The following is a 24761-nucleotide window of genomic DNA, read 5'->3' on the forward strand; positions in this document are numbered from 1 at the left end:
GGAAATTGACTGGTGCAAGATTGATCGCCGGCGAGAATCGATCGTGGCAAGTTTAGAGACGAAGGGAAACTGGACGTGGGATGTAATGTCCGTTCGTAATCAATACAGACGTACTCACTTCGTGAGAGGAAGGTTGCTGTTGCTGTGCGCGTTCGAGTGCCCTGGTTTGTTCGCGCAACGGTCACTATCCTATTAGATGTTTTAGCGTCCGAAGAGAATCGCCGCCGCCGTCTGCTCGCTATTTGTGGAAGGTAATACGGCAGAATGTCGGTTAAGCGCGATGCGCATGGGCGTGATTACGCTGAATCGCTTTTAGATCAAAGGCGTCTTTCTTCGTTTCGCTAAGAAAACTCGTCCTCCCGTTACGCGAAAACAACCGCCGGAGATGATAGAGCGACTTTTGCGAAGGAAATAAAAAGTTGTATAAAAGCTTGGAAAAATCCATCGCGATTAACCGACTTTTGAAGTTTGAACGCGGTACGAGTTTCCGTCTAGATATGACGGAAACTCGTACCGCGAATTATTCTGATTTCAGTCACGTTTTCATCTTACGAGAAGAATTTCATTATTTAGCAAGAATCGTTTAGCTAAATGAATTGGCAATTTTTCGCCATTCATATCGAACGTCAATCTCGATCAAACTGGCTTAATTGATTTATTTCGCCGTTCCGGCATTCTTCATCGGCGTGATCGCACGGATCGTGTGTCGCGAGATTAACGAGAGGCGACAAGCAACGAGGTGGACCGGCGGCTGCGAGCGGCTTTCGCGATTAGCCGACGGAATTTCTTGCCGTCGCCGTTGATCGCGCGATTCAATTTGCATTTATATTGTATTAATTCAAAGGAACGACTGAGCGCGATAAGGGGAAAGAAGGAATAAACGGTCGAGAGAATAAGGGCGATATAAGTGGTAATAGATGCGACACCGGCGAGAGCCGCTTATCCCGCGTGCTTCCAATTTTCCAAATTACATTGCGGGAAACACTCGGGAAAAGTTTGCGGATATATCCGTTTTTTTTTTTTTTCTACATCTTGGAATCGTTGTATTCTTTTCTCGATCCAACTCTGCGCTGTTGAAGAAGCAATAGTGTCGAGATTGTATTAAATCTAAATTGCAGTACAGAGTATCGGTGATTCGAAATCCGATAATTCGAAATTCGATAGTTCGAGATTCCGTAAATTAAGGCAAGCTAAAAATCGCTTATCGGTTTTACGAAAGTACCAAAACTATTTTCTCATTTTTCCTTTTTTATTCTTTCGTTTGAATCTAAATATCTAAATTATACAATATTATACAAAACCCAAAATCTTGTTTTATATTTAGTTTCGAGTGTCAATTCGAGTCACTTCTTTTCTCTATTTTATCTCGCAGATCTTTTATTTCGTATAATCCGAGTTTTATCTGAGCTTGTCCCGGTTTCATCCAAACAAAACCATAGAGAGACTTTACTGTATTTCTAGTACCACCATGTTTGGGGTTGGCGTAACGTATGGGGCTCGCATTGTGCCGTTTCGGGAAAATACGAGAACATGCGGCTCCGGCGAAGAACGGCGACGACGAGCGCAATATAATTCTCATCAGGGACCATCGCATGCGGCCGGTGCATCGTAAACCGCACACACCGCGAAATCGTAATCGAATTGAAAGCCCGGTTGGAACGTCGCGACGGAATGAGGCGCCGTCCTGCGAATTACGGCGTGTCGTCGGAAGGACGAAACTTCGAAAGAGAATCTCGAAAGCCCGACATGTATACGTAATCCGCATGTGTTAACATATTCGAGTTGACAGGTAATAAACAGCAACTGTCCTCACTCGTTTATCTTGACTTGCAGTTAAATTTTCCCTTTGATTTACATGGAAAGAAAGGTAAAAAATATTATTTCTCTCTTTTACAATCGTATTATAAAATATTAATATCAGATTAAAATCAGAATGCAAATATGTCGAATTAAGCGCCAGATGAAATGGATAGACAGAGATAAATGTGTTAATCGGAAGATTTTAATTTCATCTTCAATAAAAATCACGTTTCTTAAAGCTAAAATATTAAAAAACGTATTTCTCTTCTATAACGTATGACTTTTGATATATTTTTTAAAACTATTTAACAATTCCAACACACATCTCTTGCGTCTATAATCACGCAGCCAGCATGTGCAAAATTGTTCTTTCTTTTAGCATATTTCTCTCTCATTCATTCATTATTTCATATGACTGTCAATATAAGTGTACCTTATATCTCGCTATCGAACTCAGTCATTTGATTAGTCATTTAAAGGGGGTAACTTATCGGGTTATTTTCTCTCCGAGACGCGTCTCGACTCGCCTCATTACGTCCTATTGTTAGAATCATTATCGATACAACGCGGTCCTTTACAGCCATTCCTGCCTTGGCTGACGATTTCGAGGGTATCGTACATCATTCCATTTTTACCCAGCCACGCGCGACTTCTCCCGTTTTATCACAGATGGCTTGAGCATTTGTCAAAACTGGCCGGAAATCAAAAAATAAATGTGCACCAGGCGAGAGTTTCGAGAGCGAACGACTTGGCCTTTAGCTATTTAACAAAATGTCGATGCCAGAGTCGCATACATAAAGCATAAATATTTCTCTTCCATATTTCATAAACTTTAAAAAATTAATAACCTGTTAACCATTTTTTAATAATTTTAAAGATTATTTCTAAGAGTACGGCATAAATAATTTAACTAAGTTTAAATAAATTAATATTTATAATAGAGATAATTAAATATCATTAATATTTATTTCCAACGATCGTTGAAAAGCGGCCTGGAAGCTTTGAGTTAATAAGCGCCTTGATAAATATCAAAACAGAGTCTAATCAATTAAAGTAAACTTGATAAGTCGATGATTATTTCAGGCAATAAATAAAGATTGATCGACAGTGAATATGAAATAACGATAGAGATTCTTCTATCACACAGGAATTTATGCAATACGAATCCGAGAAGCTCGATGAATGATTCATAAGAGTACAGGTTCATAATTAATTATGCTTTCAATCAGATATTGAATATATAACGTATGATGATTTTCAACTGTGTATACCGCCCTTAACGTATCATATTTCTTCGAGGCGCGACGCGGAAGACTACGGGGATCGCTTCGAGAGTGCAGTATACACGTCTCTCGCGTATACTCGCGGCTCTCTAGTGTGACTAAGATTAAAATGTATGCCTCTCGAACGCATAGAGAGTCGACTAGTGGCGAGGTCGAGGCCTGCCACATAAATCATCCTCCCCTGAAAATTTCAAGTAGCGTTCAGCTCGGCCTCCGAGAGGCGGATCACGCCGCTGCTGCGAATCGCGCAGCAACGTTCTATTACGGGTGTCTCCAAAAAAAAAAAAAAAAAAAAATGCACGCTCTAGTAGCAGCTGGAACAGGTTCGGGGGAAAAATCCTCAAGTGGACTCTTTCTCGGTGGAAATTTCATCCGAGATCTTTTCACTCTCGCGCAAAAATGTCTAAAGTTTTGAAATTAAGTATACTTTGGCGAATTGCGCGTTTTGACAGAGGAGAATTCATAAATTTTATTCGCCGTGGATTGTCTGAAAAGCGAGAATATGACCCCGGTTGCGCTGCGTGTCTGACACTTATTGATTTTCTTAAATTAATCCGATCGAGTTCTTAAAATTCTTGAATTGTTTAATATTGAACGATGAGCGGATATTAATTTATTTTCAAGAGAATATAAAGCAAAGATTATTATAATACGTGTGTGACTGATAGATATAAATTTCATTAATCTTCGATAAAAATCTATAAGAAGACAAATTATTCCTCGTAAAAATTTAAATTGGAGTACAATCGTGTGCAAACGTCAAAATTATATATAACGTCTACGATTACTTCGTTCGCTAGAGTGTCTCTCACCAACGCAATAAAATCAAATATTTAAACACAACCAGATGTCAATCCAATATTAAAATTTTCACCAAATAAGAATTATATGCAAATTCATCAACGAGCATGCCATTGAAGCATAACGCAAACCTTACGAAACACCCTGTATAAGATATATATACAGAGCGTATAGGTTCACAGTGTATATACGTTAGGTGTGACGAATATGCACGAATGACGGTCCGTGTAACAAGCACCGGTACGTGTTTCTATATGTACTTTTGTATATGTGTGTGGGTATATATATATATACATATGCGCTTCTCGAGTGTCGAGGAGAGCTTTTCGTAAGCATTGACGGAGTGTGTACGTCGCGCAAATAGGTCGCGGGTCAACGGCCATTCGAGGCTACATCCCGTTTATCATTATCGTATGATCTACAGCCGGGAAAAGGGAAGACGACACTCGCTCTCTTGTCCGTTCCGGGAGAGAGCAATGCGAGTCGCGCTCTTCGTCACGCTACGAAGCGAATATGCGAGTGTTGACTTCACGCGTATCGTCTCAAATGCATCCGCAAAAGACATGCTTAATCCTCATTCGCGTTGCGATTTATTCTCGATATTTCTCTCTCTTTCTCTCTCCTTGAAAAATTATTTTATTAAAAAACATATGTATATATGATTAATTATTTTCCAAGAGAATACATGAGGTTTATGTCCGTGAAAATTATTCAAAAAAATAAAACTTTCGGAAAACGCGCTTTTGTTCATATTCTCTCTACCGTACTTCCTTTATATCTCTCATTATAATTTTAAAATAATGCGTAAGCGCACGCAGAATGTTATCGAGTCGCAAGGAGCGAGCGACGTAGGAGAAAATTGCGTTTTACGCGACGATTAAAATTACATATAAAAGAGAGAGTTAAAAGAGCCGCGATATGAGCGAGCGAGAACGAGCCGGTACGAGCGAGAGGCTGCGATGAAATGAATGAAACCATTCGGATAATATGTTTATGCGCTCACCGGCGTGGCGCAATGACGGAACGCGGCGAGCCGGCAAAGCCGGTCGGCACGAGTGACAAGCACTAGAAAGCAAGCAGATGGCACACCTGGTATAGCGGCAGATTATATATCGCTTGTTAGGCTATGTGTAATAATAATAAAGCGTGTTATCTCGCGCAATAAACGCACGCGCGTTTCCGATAACGGCCATTCGCTGCGATTTGAGAGAAACGATTTCGAAGCGACGAAAGATCTTAATCGGGGTGTAAATATATATCGACTTTTCAAAAATATTTGTTATTATATTTAAATTCAGGAATTTAAAATATCACTTACTTTGTGTCTATTTAGAAAATCGATTTCTTAGTAACAAGATTATCGTGGAACTTGAGCTTCTGACATTTAGATTTGTAAAGGAATACTATAATATTCTTTTTGTATTTCTATAAAAAAAAAAAGGAGAAAACTCAATTTTAAATTTATTAAGATTAATTTATTTTAGGTTCCTATATATCAGAGATATTCTATGATGTCTTAATAATGTTCGTTATTTTTACATCGCGTTGCCGCATCAGTTTTCTCTTTTTCTCTCGATATTTTAAACATCAATCTATTTATCATGTTTCTATAATTTTTATTAGCATCGTTCCCTTGGAAATAGCGCAATGGAGAATTCTATTTAGTATAATAATCTCTACATTATATAATAATCCTTATACGTATTGTGTGTTAAATCAAAACGCGGCATATTTATTGCACGGACGCGACTTTTCGATATATGAGAGAGTTCGCAGTTTCGTAAAATCTGAAAATGAATTTCACGTCAGGATGCATTCCGCGAAATCCCGGCAGAAACGTGGGCAGACGTGGGTGGCAGCGGCAGCGGCGACGGGGAATCTTCTCCGCGTGATGCAGGGCGACAAGCTCACAAATCCTGAATAGATAATGCGAGAGCTACGCGATGAAGATCTCATCAGTTCCGCGTAATTTCCTCCCACGCGAGAAGCCGTCCGCGAAACGTCGTTACATCTGTATGACGCGAATAGTCGTCTTACCTACGTATAGTAATTTTCACGGTCTAGACACGTATAGGTGCGTAAGATGCGCGACTATATATGTATATTATTTTTGCAGCATACTCATGTCAGATGCGTTTTTCACAGAAATTTTAAGAGGTTTCCGTCATCTCGGCTGCTTAAGCCTCAAAAATATCCATTCTGGCTGGATTGAAAGAAAAGTCAAAGATGAATCAAAGTTTGCTAAGATAGACATCGGCTAAACAGCTTTAAATCCAGAGTACTTAAGAACCTTTACCTTTATCCATTTAAATTACGAATGCTTTAGTTTAAATTAAAATTGCATTAATGAAATTGCAGTGTAATCAGGAATAAAAAAAAAAAAAATAGTTGGCATATTAATTTAACGCAGGAACCTGAAAATTCTTTTTCAATATAATTCTTATATACTAATAAATTTAAAAAATATAATAATAATCTATCTAATGTATGTATTTTTATACGTGTTACACAAGAATGCAAATAAAATAATTCTAAATTCAAAATAGATTTGTATTCTACAAAAATTTAATTCCAAAACTGAGACACTTTATAAGATATACGGTGTCTTATATCCTGCCTGATAATAATATTGACAAATATCGCGACATTTCGCAAATGAATGCTCCAATAAATAAACGATTCGAGCATACATCGACGGAAACATTGCTTGATTTAATCATTTAATGCAACAACGTGTTGCCGACAATGTAACAATCTCGGAATCGCGCAAATGCCTTTCTCCGTTAGCGATAATCCCTCTTTTAGCGTCATACGACACGTTAAACGACGGTTCCCGATCCTTCACTCGGTCTTTGCGTAGATTTCGAGCGTTCTTTTCGATCACATTACATTGACTTCGCGTAATCCGCGCTTCCGTAAATGTAAAGTGACTCTGCTTTCCACCTTGTATCGCGTGTATACCACCGGCATAATACGGATACCGTTACCGACGAGTTTTAATCTGAGCATGCACACACACACACAGAGACCGTCGGCTGTAATCTCTTCGTTTCTTAAGTTACTCGGGAATCAAAAGTCATCCAATGACAGGTATATGGATGTGTTTCGTTACCAGGCCACGCCGCATATTTTATCCTACAAATTGCATAGTCACTAAACTGATTTAATCCTCTATCACCAAATTAATTTCTCGAGGAAGTGTAAAGCACACACAGAGTTAAATAAAATTAATGAAAATGACAAATCTGAAGGTACAAAAGCTGAAAATGAATCTTCTCGTATCGTAATTTCAAAGTGTTATAATGATGATAAATTAGAAAAAAAAAGACATGAGAAGAATATTTGAACGCTTTTTTTCTAAACGTAATTCGAGAATTCGGAATTAAAAACCGAGTTAGCGAGAAGGCTTTAACGCTTACGAGGCGTGTAAATAACCGGCTCGGCTCTGTAATACGCTGCAGCGCGAACTATGTCGTCGACGTAAATTCCCTTCTTCCCGCGTAAGCGTAACCTAATTTCTTCTTACGACATCGCGACTCCGCCGCTTAATGAAAATTCGCAGTCTCCATGGAGAGATATTCGGCCGACCTACGGCGGAGCAAACGAGGCAAAAAGACGGGCGCGGGCCCGCCCGGGACTTTGCGCCCGCGATAAATGATACCGTGCGATCGTTCGGACCCGGCGGAGATCGAGGATTCACGGTAGGGAATCCCCGATGCGTCTTTTTGCCGGCGTTTCGCCGTAATTAATGCCGAGCGCTTTCGCAGTTGGGTAAGCGTTTCTTATCGTGGCTGCTACCCGCTCCGACACGCCGCGCCTGTTGTAGCCGCGATTATTCTCTGATGAAGTATCTCTGTCTCCGTCCCGTCGATATTTTTGTATCCCATCTACTATATAAATATTTAATGGTTTTTTTTTAACACCCTGTATAAGGAAAGCTACAAGACGTATATATTTCCAGGATATTTGGGTAATTTTTAAGTAAAGCTCGAACTAAAATATTTACATTATAAATATATTAAAAAAATCTAAGTTATAAAGTTATAAACTAATAAATCAATTTAAAATGTTTTTCGAAAATATAATAAAATATTCAAGGAAAAAGCAAAAGAGAGAGAGAGAGAGAGAGAGAGAGAGAGAGAATTCTTAATTTTTCAAAATTCTCAATAAAATTGACAGAATTTTTCATAATTTCCCTATATTTTTTTTATTACAAAATTTAATTAAGAATGCAAAACGTTATTTTTACTCGGAAATAATACATAATAGAGAATGTATAATATGATTGCATATTTAACTCGATGGTGAAAAAGATTGGAAAATTTCTCATTTCCACAGTAATATCAGAGACGAAAATTCAATTTAAAACTTAATAATTGAGATATTTTCAATTTTAAAAATTACATAATATTTTATTCAATTATCGCTAGAGGAACATTGGCCGTAAATAAATGAATCGAGGCCACCCGGTAGGTTTGACCTTTATATACAGTCGTATAAATCATGTCGGAAGGTACGTATTCGTGGGGTTTATACAGAGTGTATGTTGGCGAGATGTTCCGAAATTAACGATGCGGCAGCACGAATAGAAACGTCCTGCACGCGCGGGGGTGTTTGTTAAGCAGAGCTTATCTCATACTGTAGTCTCTACAACCCCCTTAACCCTTTCGACGACGACCCCCGACGGGACGATGGAGGTAAAGCCCCATTATTCATGGTTTTTATCGGTATGCTACGTATAATTCACCGGATGACCCACTTGCGCGGAGCATAATCCGAGATCTATCAAAGTAGAATTTCCGAGATACTCATCCTGGTCACTTCATGTATAGATACCAAGAAATTTCGGCAAGCTGATGGTCATTGAATTGTCGGTCGTTGGACTGTATCATTTGCGAGCTATCAAGTATCGGAATATCGATTTCAGAGAAATCGAAATCCGTTGTGATCCTTTCTGGCTATTTTTTTGCGATCGCATAGTTTCAATACGATATATGTATTGAAGCATAGTAGTCATTATAGGATATAGAGATTATTGATATCTATAGAGATGTGAGACTTTGTGTATCGTTTCGTAAGTAATGCGGATTTTCCCCTGATAGGCAATAAAGCTTAACTTCGAAATTATCTTCTCTTACACTTTTTTTATTATTATTATTTTATCATGATTATTTTTCCAACTCTCTTATTTCCGATAATTATCTCATATCGATGTTATTTATGCGTTTCTAATCTTCTTTTATTTGTATATGCTTTCTAAATAAAAATTTCCTGTAACTTTGTTTAGATATAATATAATGTTTAGTTTTCAAAAATATAGCCTTAAAATTGCTTAAAAATAAGTTTCTTGAATATAAATTAAATATTCTGCTTTTTTGAACATGTAAAAGCAGGCGGATTATTTATCGATTAATTTAATAATTCATAATAATTTTTCTTTCGTAATTATAAATGTTATGCGAAATAAAAGGAAGAAAAGGAGACGAGAAGTGATCGAGAAAAAAACAGAGTGTGTCGGGTTGCAACATTATGTCATAACCGAACGAGCGATATCATCGCCGTCATTTGTCTCCGCCAGCTGAGCGAATGGACGAGATTTCACTTCGACTAGTTTCGCTATTCCACCTGCGTTTCATGTTTATGAAACGGCTAAGGGAGCTCAGAAAATAACTCGGTAAATCCCGACGCACACGGCGAGCCAGAGTTACCGGAGTAGAATGCAAATCTTCCGATATGCCGGCAGTTGGTCGCGCGAGGATCACATAAAAAGCCTCTGGATAGACTATTTAAAAGCACACACATTATGTAATCGGAGAATAGCCATCTAGAACATTCTATCGATTGCTCAATCCAATAATGATCATTGCCATACATTTGCGAAAATTTCATTATTATTTCATTTACTTCAACATATTTTTATGTATTGAAAATACAATAGAATATGATTCTTCAAATATAATCAATGAAAACTCTAATGTTTCTAATATCAAATGCATGAATATAAAAAAAATTATTGTAATGCAAGTAAAATATTTTTTTATATTATAATTATAATATCTTTAATATATTTTTTTTTATCACTCAATAAACTTTTAAGCCACATCGCTTTCATTAATTCTCTTCTTTTTCATTTGTCTCTTTTTCATTTGTCCACCGTTATCTGATTTCGAAGTCTCTCTTTTCCAAAGTTTATCATCTATTTTACTTAATTTATTGGCTAATGAAAGTTTCTTAAACTTTCGAAGAATAATTTAGATAATGAAAAGTTAGAAAGTATCGTAAATTTGTCGATGCAGGATGACGTCGACGCCGCACGTCTTATCTAAAGCCAATTACAATGTATCTAGAACTCGGACAGGTATTCGCGATGCGTTATCCACGTGACCAATCATCCTGAACGCCGCTAATAAGAACGGCCGATAAATGGCCGAAAGAAAACGACGAGGGGAGGAGGTGAAAGAGGATGGATGCGCCATGCATCGAGCGTGATAAATCGCGGTAGATCGCCCTCCCTCCCGTGCTGAATAGGATTCCCATGATTTATCGCGACAAGATATCAACGAAGATAAAGAGCTCTCGCGGCGCTCTTGGGCGCTACGAATCGATCCGCTGTTCGATACTCGTCATTCTACGACGTCATTTGTTACGAAGCAATGAGGAAAACTTAAGACTTAAGCTGTTTGTATCGCCGACACTGGAGGGACACGTGCTCTCAGAGGGCTGCGTGCGGGGATGCAGACGCATTTTACACGCTCTCTTTCGTATAATACAGTAATATTTCAAAGTAAAATTCTATATTTTGGATATTTCTAGACTTGAAGAGAGATCGATAATTTAAAGAAAACAAACTGTAAGGAACAACAAACACGTTAAATTTTGCGAGGCATCCTCATTTATCCGAAAGAATACAATCGAAAAAGAATGAAGCTATATCTTTAAAAGGAAGAGCTATATCCTACTTCTCTTTTCGTAAAGAATCGTTCGACGAGTCCTTACGTGCGCAGTCGAAGAGATTTAGCGAAGGCGAATAACACATAAAAAGTACCCTTACGTCACGAAAAGTAACGAGAAAGAGAAAGAAGAATTGTGATTATTTTTCACGTTATTGCTCTCGGCGTGAATATCTTCGTCTTCGCGTTATTAGCTGCTGCTTCAAAATATTTATTATATCATTACAGCTATATAACTAGATGATAAGGTATGTTATTGGCAGAGAGCGCATGTTTATTATATTAACGGATGCAATCGGCTGTTCTAATAGTCCCTGAGATTGAAACTCATCGAGTTGTTAAATGATACACGCATGTCATACCTCATGCGTGCGAAAAAGCTGAACATCGCAACCAGAGAAAGGAAATTCGTGATATTTTATAAAGCCTTTATAATTGGGTGACTTGGAATGTGTAAAAGCAGGATTAATTGCCTCGAAGATGCGAATAATGGCGAAAAAGGTTCGCGTATTCTTCAATTTTAATTCTTCAATTCTGCTCCCTGAATAATATTCGTTCGCGCTATTTTAATGTTTTTATATCGAAAAAATATCCGCGCCAAGTGATCTTTGTACGTGCAGAGTGCTCACAATCGACAATTTTCCAAACGTTGAAAGGATTCGAAAATCGACGTAGGTGGTAAAATCGCCGCTGCAATTCCGCAGAGGACTCGTCACGGCTCTCTCCGTAATTCCCGTCGACCTCCGGGGAACTGACAGCTTCGTCGTTGCCAAAGTCGTAAAAAGCCATAGAGAGAGAGAGAGAGAGAGAGAGAAACGGAGGAAAAACGAGAACGAAAGGAAAAGAGGAAAAGGATCTCGCGCGATCGTAATGCACGTGATAGGGGGAAGCGATCCGCGAGTTGAACGTGTCAACATACGTTTCCCATCGATGTCGCAGAGCAAACTCTTCCGACGACAATGACGACAACGAAAAAAGAATGAAGCCTTTCGTATCGTTATTCGTCCCGTAATGCTAGATACGTTGCTTCTGCACAAATTACAGCGTAGAAATACAAGGAGAGAATGCCGGAAAATCAAACGACGACCTGGTGAAGAAATGGTAAAGAAGAAAACAGAGGGGATATATGGCATCGGTCACGGAGAAAAGGGAAAAACAGAGCGGTCGTAACAACATCTTCATATTATGCGCATGGCTGAATGTTTTCCGAGGTCCGCTTTTAGATACGCGTAGTAGGGACAAGATGAGACGAAAAGAGAGAGGGAAAGAGAGAGAGAGAGAGAGAGAGAGAGAGAGGGAGGAAAAGAAAGAAAAATGAAGAAGAAAAGAAAGAAAGACAACAAGATTGAAATGTATCTTGATCTTGCGAGTGGATTTACATAATTGCTTCGGCTACGTTGTCCTTTTCCCGAGCGGAATCGCCGCGACTGCGGAGGCGAACCCCTTACAATATTGGATTCCGTGACGCAACAGTAGAGACATAAAGGATCGGAGAGGACGGCTCGTAAAAGGGCGCGCATCGCGAAAGGCTTGCTTGTCGTTTCTGTCACGATTGATTTTCCTTCAGAGCAGGATTATGGCGCGCGATTGTTGAAGTTATTACGGCTTATCGGTCGCCGAAAATTAATTTTTTTCGCCACAAATATTTCTGGTCACAGTCACATTTATGGCGTCGAAAAATATGGTTGAAACAATTTTTAAAGTTCTTTAAATTTTTATGATATTTTCTCTTTCTTTATTACTTTCGTACATTTTTTAAAATTCTTTAATTTTTGTAATCCTTAAAGATATTAAAAAATAATAATAATAATAATAATAAATTAATATCGTCTGTGTAAAATATATCATAAGATAATATAATAATAATAATGGGAAAAAGGCTTTTTCTTTTTTAAAAGAAGAATTTTACTTTTTCAGAGATTAATCATTTTTTATATAATAAGAAGCAAAATTATTCCTTATGACATTTTTGCCAATTAAGCAGATATTAAAAAGAAATCACTTTGTCTCTTAAGAATCTATATATAAGTGTAGCCACAACGAAAAATAGTTACATGCTTGGGTACTTCCTGTTCGTACAAACTTCTAAATTTTCTCGAATTTACGGATGGCTAAGCGTGCCTCTTGTTAGCAGTAGAAATCAACCAGTCCCCGGAAGCAAATTATCTCGATTGTTTGTGTCTGTGTAATTTGTGCTCTTTGAGCTCTCGACAGTGGAAAACAATTCCTTGTTATTTCGTTGCGCCGCGTTGCATTTCCCAATTCGATTTTCTGGCTGTGATAGAATTTGTCAGATCTCGTTAGCTGACTGGGTAATTGTAGTGTCCGCCTTTCCTGCGGCGAAAATATTCTCTCTTATTTGTTGAGACCGACAACAAAATAAATGAATTTTATTCGGCACACACATACACATAAACATCCGATGCAATATATAACTAACTTATTATTTCCAATATTATAAAAGGTATAGTTATTGTCGCACATTTATCAATTTACATAAATTTTAATAAAAATTTTTTTTAACTCTTATAATTTCAGGAATCTTAATATTAATAAAACTTTTCTAAATTTAATGTTAAATTTATAATAATGAATTTATTTTTAATTTTGTGTGACTGTTATTATCCTTTAATTCAACAACATATATATAATTTCATAAATTTAATTCATATTACAGAATATTTTTCTTACGTGTTTCATAGAAATTTGATCAAGCTTTTCCGAAAATACTATAACCAAATAAACGGTATTAAATTCCGATGAAAAAAGATTCTCGTGTTGTGTGCACAATTATCCGTTATTACAAAAGATTATACATTTTCGTGCAATCGCGATGTAATGAAGAGAGCTTAGATTAATCTCGACGTACGATTTATAAAGCCGAACAGATATAAACTCAATAGCACATGGCAACAAAGCGAGAAACAGACAAACGCCCGACAATTCCTGGAACGAGCTTTTCACGTCGCGCGCGGATTGTAACGTATTAACTGTCACGCGCGCAACGCGCATTAATAATTATGACGACGGAAGTGTGTACCGGAAAATCAAGAGCACCGACTCACGATACATTACCGGGATGAAAACCGACCGAGCCGACGACCTGATTGTCAAAAAAATATCTGGCTGTGCTAAACGCAAGTTAGAACGTTGACTGAGAGGAGTATCGGTACCGCCGGCGCCGGCGGCGGCTTATTCTCAAATATTGGAATAATGTATCGGAGATACGGTGAAAGCGATATTCCCGTCGCTTTCGTTACGAGCACGCAATTGCGTGTCATCCGCGACAACGTAAGCCTCAATATTTTTTTTCCCGCATCAGAGGAATGTGCGCGCCCTTGTCGTACGCCATTATCGTACGATATTGAATTTCGATAGGTTCGATCCGCCGCGAAAACACGGGCGCGCTGCACGACTATGCTGCACTACAATGCACTGCGTAGCATGTGAATTGCATCGGGAAACGTGGTTACGTTGTGCATATATACCGATTTGCCATTGTTAACGTTCGTTCGCTCCGACCGGAAGCAAACGTTTTTCAAACCGGCAACGTTATTATATTTTGCAATTGTGCACGTGAGACAACTTATTCCTCTTTCAGTTAATTATAAATTAATCCCTATTATTATATCAAGATCGATAAGGGTTTGCCTGTCTGTCAAGCTTGACGCGTCGATGCCTTCGAAGAATTAATTCGCAATCCATTAATTAAATTGTCGCGCGCGAATCTATTCTCTCTTGAAAATAACGAACCCAGATAATGGACTCCATTATTATCGGAAAATGATGAAACCGCCAACTAACCGCGCGTTTAATATATATTATGTTTAAATAGATTGAAATGAATTTAAAGAATCTTTAATTATATGAACCCCCAAACTTGGTTTTTCTGTCAGATTCTTGTGTGATAACTAACTGTCGATTTAAATCTCTTAACAGTCTGACAATTCATTTGTTCTAGTATTAATTATGTAACGCGTGAACCGATTAAAGAAAATGCTATTTCTGCTTTTAAAGTATCAAAAATATTTAGCACAGTAAATAATTAATGCTAGTAAATAGCTCGAAAAGCTAATTGATGTTCATTCAATTGTTGTAAATTTATCGTTTCGAAATAATAAAATTATAGAATAAATTTCATTATTATATAAAACGGCACAATTGAATGACATCGTTTAATATACTATAATTAAATCGATTTAACGAGTTTCAAATAAATTGCAAATTACTATTTCAACAACCACCGATTTTCATTACGTAATGACAGAGTTTTGGATGAAAGCAAACCGCAAAATAAACATTACGTCCTTAAATTCCTAAAGCCGATATCTCTTATTTTTCCAATATTAGATTTTGTTGTAATTCTCAAATTACATAGTTTCAAATAATTAATTTTTCTACATATTTATTTTTATACTTTCTCTATAATTTTTATTAATCAAAATAGTCATTAATAATTTCAATATAATCCTTTCTCATCTGTAGTCTCTCAATCTTTTTTCAAAAGGAAATTTAAATTCATAATCTTAGTATATAAATAAATTTCTGTTGTACAATTGAATAGTGATGTAATATAGATATCACTATACCAAAGGAGGGCATTGTAATGTGGTGCCATTTCCGGGTTTAAAGCATCACGGTTTATGAGAATAGCATGACGGAGCACATCTTTCACGCGAAAATGCGCGGTATCTTTTATGTTCCGGAGTAGAGAAGAAAGTCTTCTTTGTTAACCAAATTTTCACTTCCAGCATGATTTCGTAGTCGACGCGTTGTTAGTCCACGTGTCACTTACAAACTGGCATTATAAATCTCGAAAAGGAGAGAGACGGGGGCATGGGCCACGTTGTGTACGGCCGAATTACCATCTGGAATTTATAACTCCTCCGGCGGACCTTTCAAAAATAGGGCCATATTTCGAAGATAAACGTGACTTACGAGCCCTACGACCCATATTCGCGCAGTATTATACTAGCAGCTAGTCGTGGGAGTTTGTCGAAAATATTTCGCTCCTCTTGAGCCATTTTAAATTCGTCGAAGTATAGCAGTATAAGTCAAAGAGCAAGATAAAAGCGCGGATAAATAGCGTTCATTTTCTCGGCAAAATATATGTATTTTGCCGAAAATCACTATCGTCGGCATTAGAGGAATTCTTTTCTATCGAGAAAAATGGCATTATAAAAGAAGATACATTTTGAAAAAGAAGAAAGCATAACATTAGAAAAGTTTTCGATTTCTCTTCACATATTTTTTCGTTCGTGCTCTTTATCATACATAAAAAAGTTTTGTTTCGTACTTATTATATTATATAAATTCAAATTCATTTCCTCAAGTTTGACATGTTTATAGTTAAGATATATATGACGAGATAATTTCGCATGAGAAATGAAAATTATATAAAGTTTACGAACTGCATGAATTATTCGCTATGCTGTACATGCTGTTTTCTCAATTTAATGGACTCGTTAGCGTATTATTAACATAGCATCCGGAATTATTTTCTCGGATAAGCGTCGTGCATTAATTCTACACGCGGAAGTGATTATTGCATCATATGATGCGACTGCCTACTCGAAAAAAAAAACTCGCGATTCAACATTGAGCCGATCCGATCTAATTATTACTTTACGCTGCGAGAGTGATTATCGGGTAATTAAAGCATTCGTTAGCACAAACGCCGGTAAAGTAACAAGCGTTCGATAGTCGCTAAGGGAGATAATTATCAGAATTGCAGCTTATAAAAAATTGTGCAAAATTGTGCAAAAAATGCATATACGAAGCATAAATGTATCTAATATATTAATTAGTGAACAATTTTTTATATCATATTTTTCTTTATTTTTATTACATTCAACTTCACCCTCAAACATAAAAAATATCTTTGTGTATTTTCTTTTCATACATATACACACATATGATATATTTTACTCTAAAAATTTAATTTTTCAAATTTTAAAGAGCGAATTTTTTAAAATTCTTCTGTTATAAGCATGCATCCTCTTTAAAGCAAATGTCAATTACATCGAACTTTGCTTACATTGGCACTCTTCCGTATACTCTTCGATTTAATTCAGAGACGCGTGTCGCCGGAAAATGGCTTTTCTCCGAAGCATCGATCCATCGTCGGATCACGCATAGACGGCGCGAGTTTTTATCGAACCGAAGGTCATCGAGTGGAAAATCGAGGAAACTTTCGGGCGAGAAAACTGTCTAAAGTTTTTGCAAACTGCATCTGCATCCATCGAGCGTACTTGTTAAAGAAAAGTATACGCGAAAAAGAAATTTACATATATTATAATGCAAACGTGAAGATTTACATGGGATAATAAATATGATAACAGTATATCGGAAAATTTTGTATGCCGCATTATTTTGCAAACGCTTCTTTAAATAGAACCTAGTTTAAAATCTGAATCTTTACTTATTCAACGTACAATTTTAACCAAATTTTCTAACGCGCGTTACTCGATGCCACGACGATGACTTTCACTCCAACAATGCCGGAAATTAACTTTCTACGGGTTTCAAGTTCGCTATTGTCTATTGTATGAAGGACAACGTGAGAGGCCGAAAATACGTGCGATTGCTCGAACATCCCGCTGGGGAATAAAGAATTAATTCCCGATTCTTGAGATTTGCTCGCTCGATTCGGCGCCTATGCGCGTCGCGTATCGGCGCTCCGACTTTTTTCTGCGTAGAATAGATAGCCCGCGATGCTTTTTTCTTGCCTTATGTCTCAGGGTCCAAGTGTTCGCGACGTGACTGGACAACGAAACGGCTCTTCTCGTTGTCTCTGCGAGTAGCCGCGGAAGAAACGAGCACTCTCTTGACTATCTACGGATCACACGCTGCATTGGTTGTTCAAACGAAAAAATAATACGGGGAAGTTCCGATTGTACCGGGTGTACCAATCAGATAACTTAATAATCACCGTAGACAAAGATATGAAAGTATGTCGTCTATATCCGATGAAACGTCACGTAATAGATCGTTAGAAAAAGTGACATTTTTTTTTTTTAAATTTCACAAACAAATCGACAAACCAAACTTGCAATTTAACAGATAACGCTAATTATAAAGTCAATTAAAAAAAGAAGAAAAATCTGATACCTAATCTAAAAATCTAAAATTCTAATATCTAGTTTCTATTTTTTATTTTTGTTAACTTCAATGTTTTTCTTTTATGTAATCAAGACGATGTAATGAACGATTTTTTTTTTAAGATGCAAATTTTTTTATTTTTGATATTGTATTTTTTTGTTTATAATAAATAAATAGTATCCGCGTATGTATGTGTACATATGCTATGTATATATATGCTTTTTATGAGATATTATTTTATATGCTATAAAAAATAGCCTTCCTCGTATTACGTATAATATATAATAACACATTTTAAATCAAAAGCGTGCTCGACTATAAACTTTGATTCTTTTAGAACTAGTTTGAAATTCAAGCGAGCAGGATAAATATCGCTCTTTTCAGACGACCACCCTGTACACAAACTCCCCGCGGATCTCAATATGAGTAGATACATCCATGTAATATGGCCGAGGGCGATCTTGCTCTGCGAGATGTCGATGAATTATTTACTAGGAGTGCGTGGACTACACATACACACACACATACATGAAATACCGGATATATATCTCATTTCTAGATCATGTCATCGAGACCGCCTACCGACAACCTCGTATAGGAAGAATAAGAAGAAAAGCGTACGAGACGCGTCGCATGTACCGTGTGCGTTTGCCGGGAAATCTGTAGTCAAGACAAAATGCGCAAGTCATCTAATGTAACTTGAGTTGTAAGTTACATAATTGCATTTTATGTCACTAATTTCTTAAGCTGCAATATAATAAATGTTTTTATAAAATTAAAGCAATAAAATCGACAAACTAATTAATTGTACAAATTATTGAAGTTTTTTGATCACGAGTTTATATATCTCTATTTTAACAAAATATGAGGAAAAAAAAAACAATTGCAAATTCGATAAAATCGGACAAAATTTACGTTTGAACGCACAGTAGCTATGTTAACCGCATTATATTCTATCATCCGATCGATATCATTTGCAATTAATTTGCTCCGTATTTAATTCGTTACTGACACTTCGCGAAACGTACTCAGTCGCGTAAAATTCAGCGGAGTTAATTTATGATTTTGCGTTGAAACAGTAGTTCGACAACAAACGCGAGGAAGGATCGTAAATGTAGCTAACCGGATAAACGCTCAAAGTAGAATGTGAATTCGCGCCCCGCTGTTATTTGTTCGTCGAATTATCAGGGAGCGATGCGAAACGCAGTTATATTAGTCGACCGTCTTCTCCGTTTCCGTCCCAGGACTCACGCTAACTTGCGAGAACGTCGGGGCGCGCGAGGAGTCGTTTCTTTAATTGAATTCCGGCGAAATTGCGACGTCCATTAAGCGTGGCACGCGAAAACGCGCGAGAGGAACTTTTCATGATCACATTGCGGGACTTTTTCGCGCTGAATTATAGTACCCGCTGAGCCGCGGAAACAAAGACGCGCGTATTACAGGAGAAAAGGCGTTTTTTCTTCCTTCTTTTTTTATTTATAAAAAGCATTTCATTTTCATTTAATACTGAGGATTAAAAAACCGACAGAGAGAATCGACTCTCACAGAAAATCCTCCCACGCGCTCGAGAGAGAATGTTGTTGGTCCTGGAACACGTGCGTCCATCGGGCAGGGCTTAAAATTAAAATTCGCGCGAGTTATTACGGAGCAGAGTCGTCTCGTTGTCCGCATAAAGAAATCTCAACTTATGACGACCAGAGGAGACTTTAAATCCCGAGCACGTCCACGGTCCCCGAAGTGAGAAACGTCTGCCGCGTTTACGTGTTCTCATAGTAAATCTCAAAATCTGCGCGCGATGATTCTAAAGTCCGATACGTTTCCTTCAAGCAGCGGGAACATGATTTTTCTTCGATCAATTTAATTCACGTTCAATTTAAAGCAGCAAGTTTTATTTATTCTACGTGTATATAAATAAATACAAATATATGTCTCTAGATTTCTACGAATCCGAGCGCACGATATCAAATTGCTTCCGACGTCGTAATTTATTTATGAATATTCAGGAGATCGCTCATATCAAATGCTTAAGCCTGATGGAGTATGTCGGGACATCTTGTATAAACGGTAACGGCAGAAATTTGGTGACCGTTGGGATTGTCCTTAACGCACGGCATACTTGCATCGAGCGCGACAGAATCTCATGTATTTTGTCATTACACTTGCTGGCCGCAGCGGAATAACCGGGCCAACAATTCCATTACGGGCAAGCTCTGAGGACGGCGAAGTTGCCTCCCTCGGGTAAGACCGTTCCTCGTAATTAGATATTCGTAAATGACGCGGCGACCTCGACCGGCGTTGTATTGTCGAGACGAGTATTCTGCCGTGACGTTTATATGGATTATCCCAGAAGTCGTACATTTAGACTCTGCGTATTCTCCCACTCACTTATTACTTGCCTATCATTAATTAAGAATTCCGGTCCAGCCTCGGAATTTCGAGATTTGAAGAACATCAGAACTGAATCAAATAAATCTGCGATTTAAAAAAAAGGTAAATAAACGATATCACGCGCGCACCTATTTTCCATATATAAATAAATTTGTAAATATTAAAACACATCTAAATTTTAAATTATATCACGATGTATCCATCTTTATTACAGTTCAAAAAAAACAACAAAAAACATGAAATGTACGTATATATATACATATGTAAGTATGTTATTAAATCCAGTTATGTAATTAAAAAAAAAAAAAAAAAAAAAAAAAAAATTGTAAGGGAAATATAAAAATAAAACATTAATTATTTTTCCTGCAAATGTAATTATGGAGTTACTATGATTTAGAATTCAGGTTTCTTAATTTAAAATTTTGAATGTCTACGGTATAAAATAAATTTTTCTAAAAATATTCGACCAAAGAATAAAAAGTGAAGAATATCTCAAGAAAAAAGAAACACTGGTAATAATCCTAGGTCTCTATCATAAATCAGCCTTACGAGCGATACGTATCGCGTACAATATTAGTGCAAAGCAATAAAAATGGCGTTTACAATTAAAGCGATGGAAAAATCGGCTTTGAAAGGATCCGAGAGTCAGGCTGCAGGTAACTCATCCCCGTTCGTTGATAGTTTATTTGTTCTTTTTTCACCGAGAGATCGCCTCTCCTCGTCGGTGCACCGGATGCAGAGACGAGGAAAAAGGAAAGCAAGGGATAAGGGAAAATTTATTAACGATAAGAGATAACGTGACTTAAGAGAGAGAGAGAGAGAGAACGATAGAGAAAGTTGCTCCGGCTGCGCGGCTGATGTAAAAAAAAAAAAAAAAAAAAAAAAAAGAAAGAAATAAGCGCACACGGAGGTTCGATAACGCCGGCTGCAACGGATATCGCGTGCCGCAATTATTCTAAATATCATAGACTAAGTTATAACGCAGAAATAATAAAAAGATTTAAATTTTATCAACTTTTATTCATTTTTTGCAAAACGTCAAATAAAATTTATTACCTGAAAAATGAAATGTGTGTTGAAATATTAAAACTAAGGAGAAAGATTATTTCAAAATGACTTTATATAATGCTTCCCAATATATATTTTCTTAAAATATGACAAATGTTTAGCGTACACTTAATAACAAGAATTTATGGATTCATTCTCAACTAAAAAAAAAAAAAAAAAAAAAAAAAAAAAAAAAAAAAAAAAAAAAAAAATAAATGCATTAATAATGTCGCGCAAAGCCGCTATTAAATGTAAATTTGACGTTATCGCGCGAAATCAGAAGGATAACGACAAATTAAATTGCTTCCAGCCAAGTGACGTTCTTTGCAAAATTTTTACTTTCGCTTCGTCTCGAAACGAGTAATTCTCTCTTGTCCGTCTTCATTTCGCGCCGTCCATTGTTGGTAATGGCTGCGATAAATCGTGCGAAATATCTTGTCTCAAAGCAATAATAGGCGGCGTTACTTACGAGCGGTGAGAGAATAAAGACACGTCGACGAAGCCATGCTGTATCATGACGATCCGTAGGATTTTTTACACGCTGCTTAAAATACGTCAAATAATCAAGTGTAATTTCTATGGCTGATAAAAAAAAAAGTGCACAAAATGAAGATACGAAATCCAATCGGATTATTGATTCAAACGTGTAAATTAATTTATTTTATTACTTCATCATCGAAACGCTTTCTCGATAATGTTATTCTGAAAACATTATTATATTATAACGCGATATAAAAATTTGTTATAAAATTCTATAACTTTGGAATTCAATAAAGCGTATGTTTTAAAAGCGAGGACATATTAAATTTGTATTATATTAATACAATATGTGACATGTAAAGTTTTAATTCAGAAATATTCGTCATATCTTCAATAAATCTTCACATTCAGAAATATTCAAAGATATATATATACATATACATATATATATACTGCACACAAGTTTGCATAAAAAAACTTATATTTCATAGACAATGTGACCTAGATTTCGATTCCACATAATTTTAATTTTAATACGTATTAAGTTTCTCTTGTTCACATTGTAATCGCCAGAAAATTCAACATTATTTAAATTCAGTCACGTGAGCGAATTAAAGGGAATAATGGTTTGCGAGATTGGAACATGGACAACGACAAATCGAGCGCGCGCGAAACTAGCGAATAAATTCATTCATTGAATTCGCGACAAACGTCGATTTCCGGCCGCGCGACGCGTCGAAGTGTTTCAAATAATGGTACGCGATAATGCTCTCTCGTTAATAATGCATCGTTTCGATAAGATAAATGAATCCACACCAAATCCGCATTGTTCTCATTATCGATAATATGCGAAGCAAAAAATAAAATAAATAAATTGTCGTTCGAAGGTAGAAGTGATCACTCTTGCCTGTTGGATTTAAATGACGATTAAATCTTTCGAACGATTTTCGTAGGAGGGTTTTCGCGCAAATAAACTCGCACGATTTTACGAAGCACGTATGCAAATGTCACCGGCAATATCCCGATTTCAAAAAATATTTATTTTATCCCGCGCATTATTATACACATAGGTATGACGTTGTTACATGTACGTAAATCATAAATGCCGGAGTGCAATCTCGCTATATTTTATGTCAGTTATAAATAATGAAAATAATAAATTTATCTATCATGAAAACTAACAAATTTCGTCATAAAAATTTAAAAAATTCTACCAATTATATTTTTTTACCGCATTAATTGGTATAACGTAACATGGATGTTTGTTAATATGAAAGACATATTATGTAGAGTGCAATAATTATTTTATAAACATTATATATATTTTTATTTATCGCTGAATAGATGAAAAAAATTTCCCGAAACGAGAGAAAGAGAGATAGAGAGATTAAAAATTTATGCTGTGAAAAATTGATGAAAAATTGATAGAACTTTGACGCTTCTCGATAGATTAAATTCATGGATAATAGTCCATAAATAATAACGGTGGCGATGTCCACATAATACGGGGACACGACGAAATATTATACAACGCGGTATAAATCAGCGACTAAATTTATGACAGACTCGCCAGATGGTTCGTCGAATAAATCACGATAGCCCTATTTTTAGAATGAGTTTCAATGTGGAGGCAAACTTTTACGTTCGAATCAACTCGTAGGACTGTCCTGGAACAATAATTTAATTAATAAGCATGCTTCTTCTCTCTTTCTCCCTCTGTGAAGTTTCACCGACTCAACGTTGATTTAATATAACGTCCCTGCCTTCCTCTCCAAAAAAAAAGAGAATTTGATTACAAAAGTTTCGCACGACTGGCTGACGTCCACGTAACGCTTGACAGCTTTTGACTCCAACACCGCTGCCAGATTCTTTATCGATTTTTGCGGCTCATTTTTCTCACAGTAAAATGTGCTGATGTTAGATCAAACGGTTTTTATGAAAAATAAATCTGTCGGTAAAAAATAGAGAGGCCGTTGTCACGTTTCACATACACGCGCGCAATTAAAATTTGCAATAACACAATTTCCGTCAACAATAAAATATTACATATAGTATATATATATATCGCAAACGGGTTTTTTTTTTTTTGAGAGAACATCGACTCTAGATCAAAAGATCTTGACGAAAAATAAATCTATCAATAAAACAAATAAAAGTAATCTCGTCATATTTCGATGAAAATTTATTATGCTTTACATAATTTCTGTCAATGCTAAATTGTTGTTTAATATTGTGCATAATATATACAAAATGTTTGATTATTGGTAGCATCAATCAACTTACTGACACGATAATAGCTTTTGATGAAGTTAGGTCATAGCTAAATTGTAATATGTCAGATACATAAAATAACCATCAACTACGAAATCCATATAATATAATATGTATCGTGCCCTCAATATTTTGACAATGTTTCTCCAGTATAATACGCGCACCAAATATTTCGTTCAAATACACACGTGCAAGTAATTATACTGATTTAACATATGCGGCGATATATCTAAAGATAAATACTGTAGTTTATCGTCCGTGGCCGTGTAAATCATCATCGAAATATAAACCAAATATAATAGATCGAGCCATTAGAATAAGAGTTAACGCAAAATTACATCGCAATAGTTTCGCAGATTACGGGCAAAGCACGATCACAATAACCGCACGTTTGCCAACTCAACCGAATGTATTCGCGTACTTAACATAACAATACGAATTAGCCAATCGAAATTTCGTTATAATTAATAATTCGGGATGCGTAACCGAACTCGAAAATGAGATAATCCGTCGTTCCAATTCTCTGATTTGTGATAAAGCGACGAATGTAAATATCGCCTCTATTCTTGCTGCCAATGTGATATATATTGCACTTCAAAGTAGAAATATTATTTCTCTCTAAAGTCTATTATAAACAGTA

At 36.5% G+C, this 24761-nt stretch overlaps 3 protein-coding genes across 5 annotated transcripts in view; 1 reads left to right on the plus strand and 2 right to left on the minus strand.

Moving 5' to 3' along the window:
* Twin (CCR4-NOT transcription complex subunit 6-like twin) overlaps positions 1–24761 on the minus strand; it is a 219388-nt gene that overhangs the window by 170317 nt on the left and 24310 nt on the right. The window lies entirely within an intron of this gene.
* LOC138944139 (CCR4-NOT transcription complex subunit 6-like) overlaps positions 1–24761 on the minus strand; it is a 383005-nt gene that overhangs the window by 103550 nt on the left and 254694 nt on the right. The gene's annotated exons all lie outside the window — the stretch shown is intronic.
* Positions 1–24761, plus strand: part of LOC138944105 (uncharacterized) — a 95963-nt gene that overhangs the window by 68517 nt on the left and 2685 nt on the right. The window lies entirely within an intron of this gene.

This window comes from Polyergus mexicanus, unplaced genomic scaffold, assembly GCF_030449975.1.
Source record: "Polyergus mexicanus isolate NDT 795.1 unplaced genomic scaffold, iyPolMexi1.0 SCAF_2, whole genome shotgun sequence".
Lineage (NCBI taxonomy): Eukaryota > Metazoa > Arthropoda > Insecta > Hymenoptera > Formicidae > Polyergus > Polyergus mexicanus.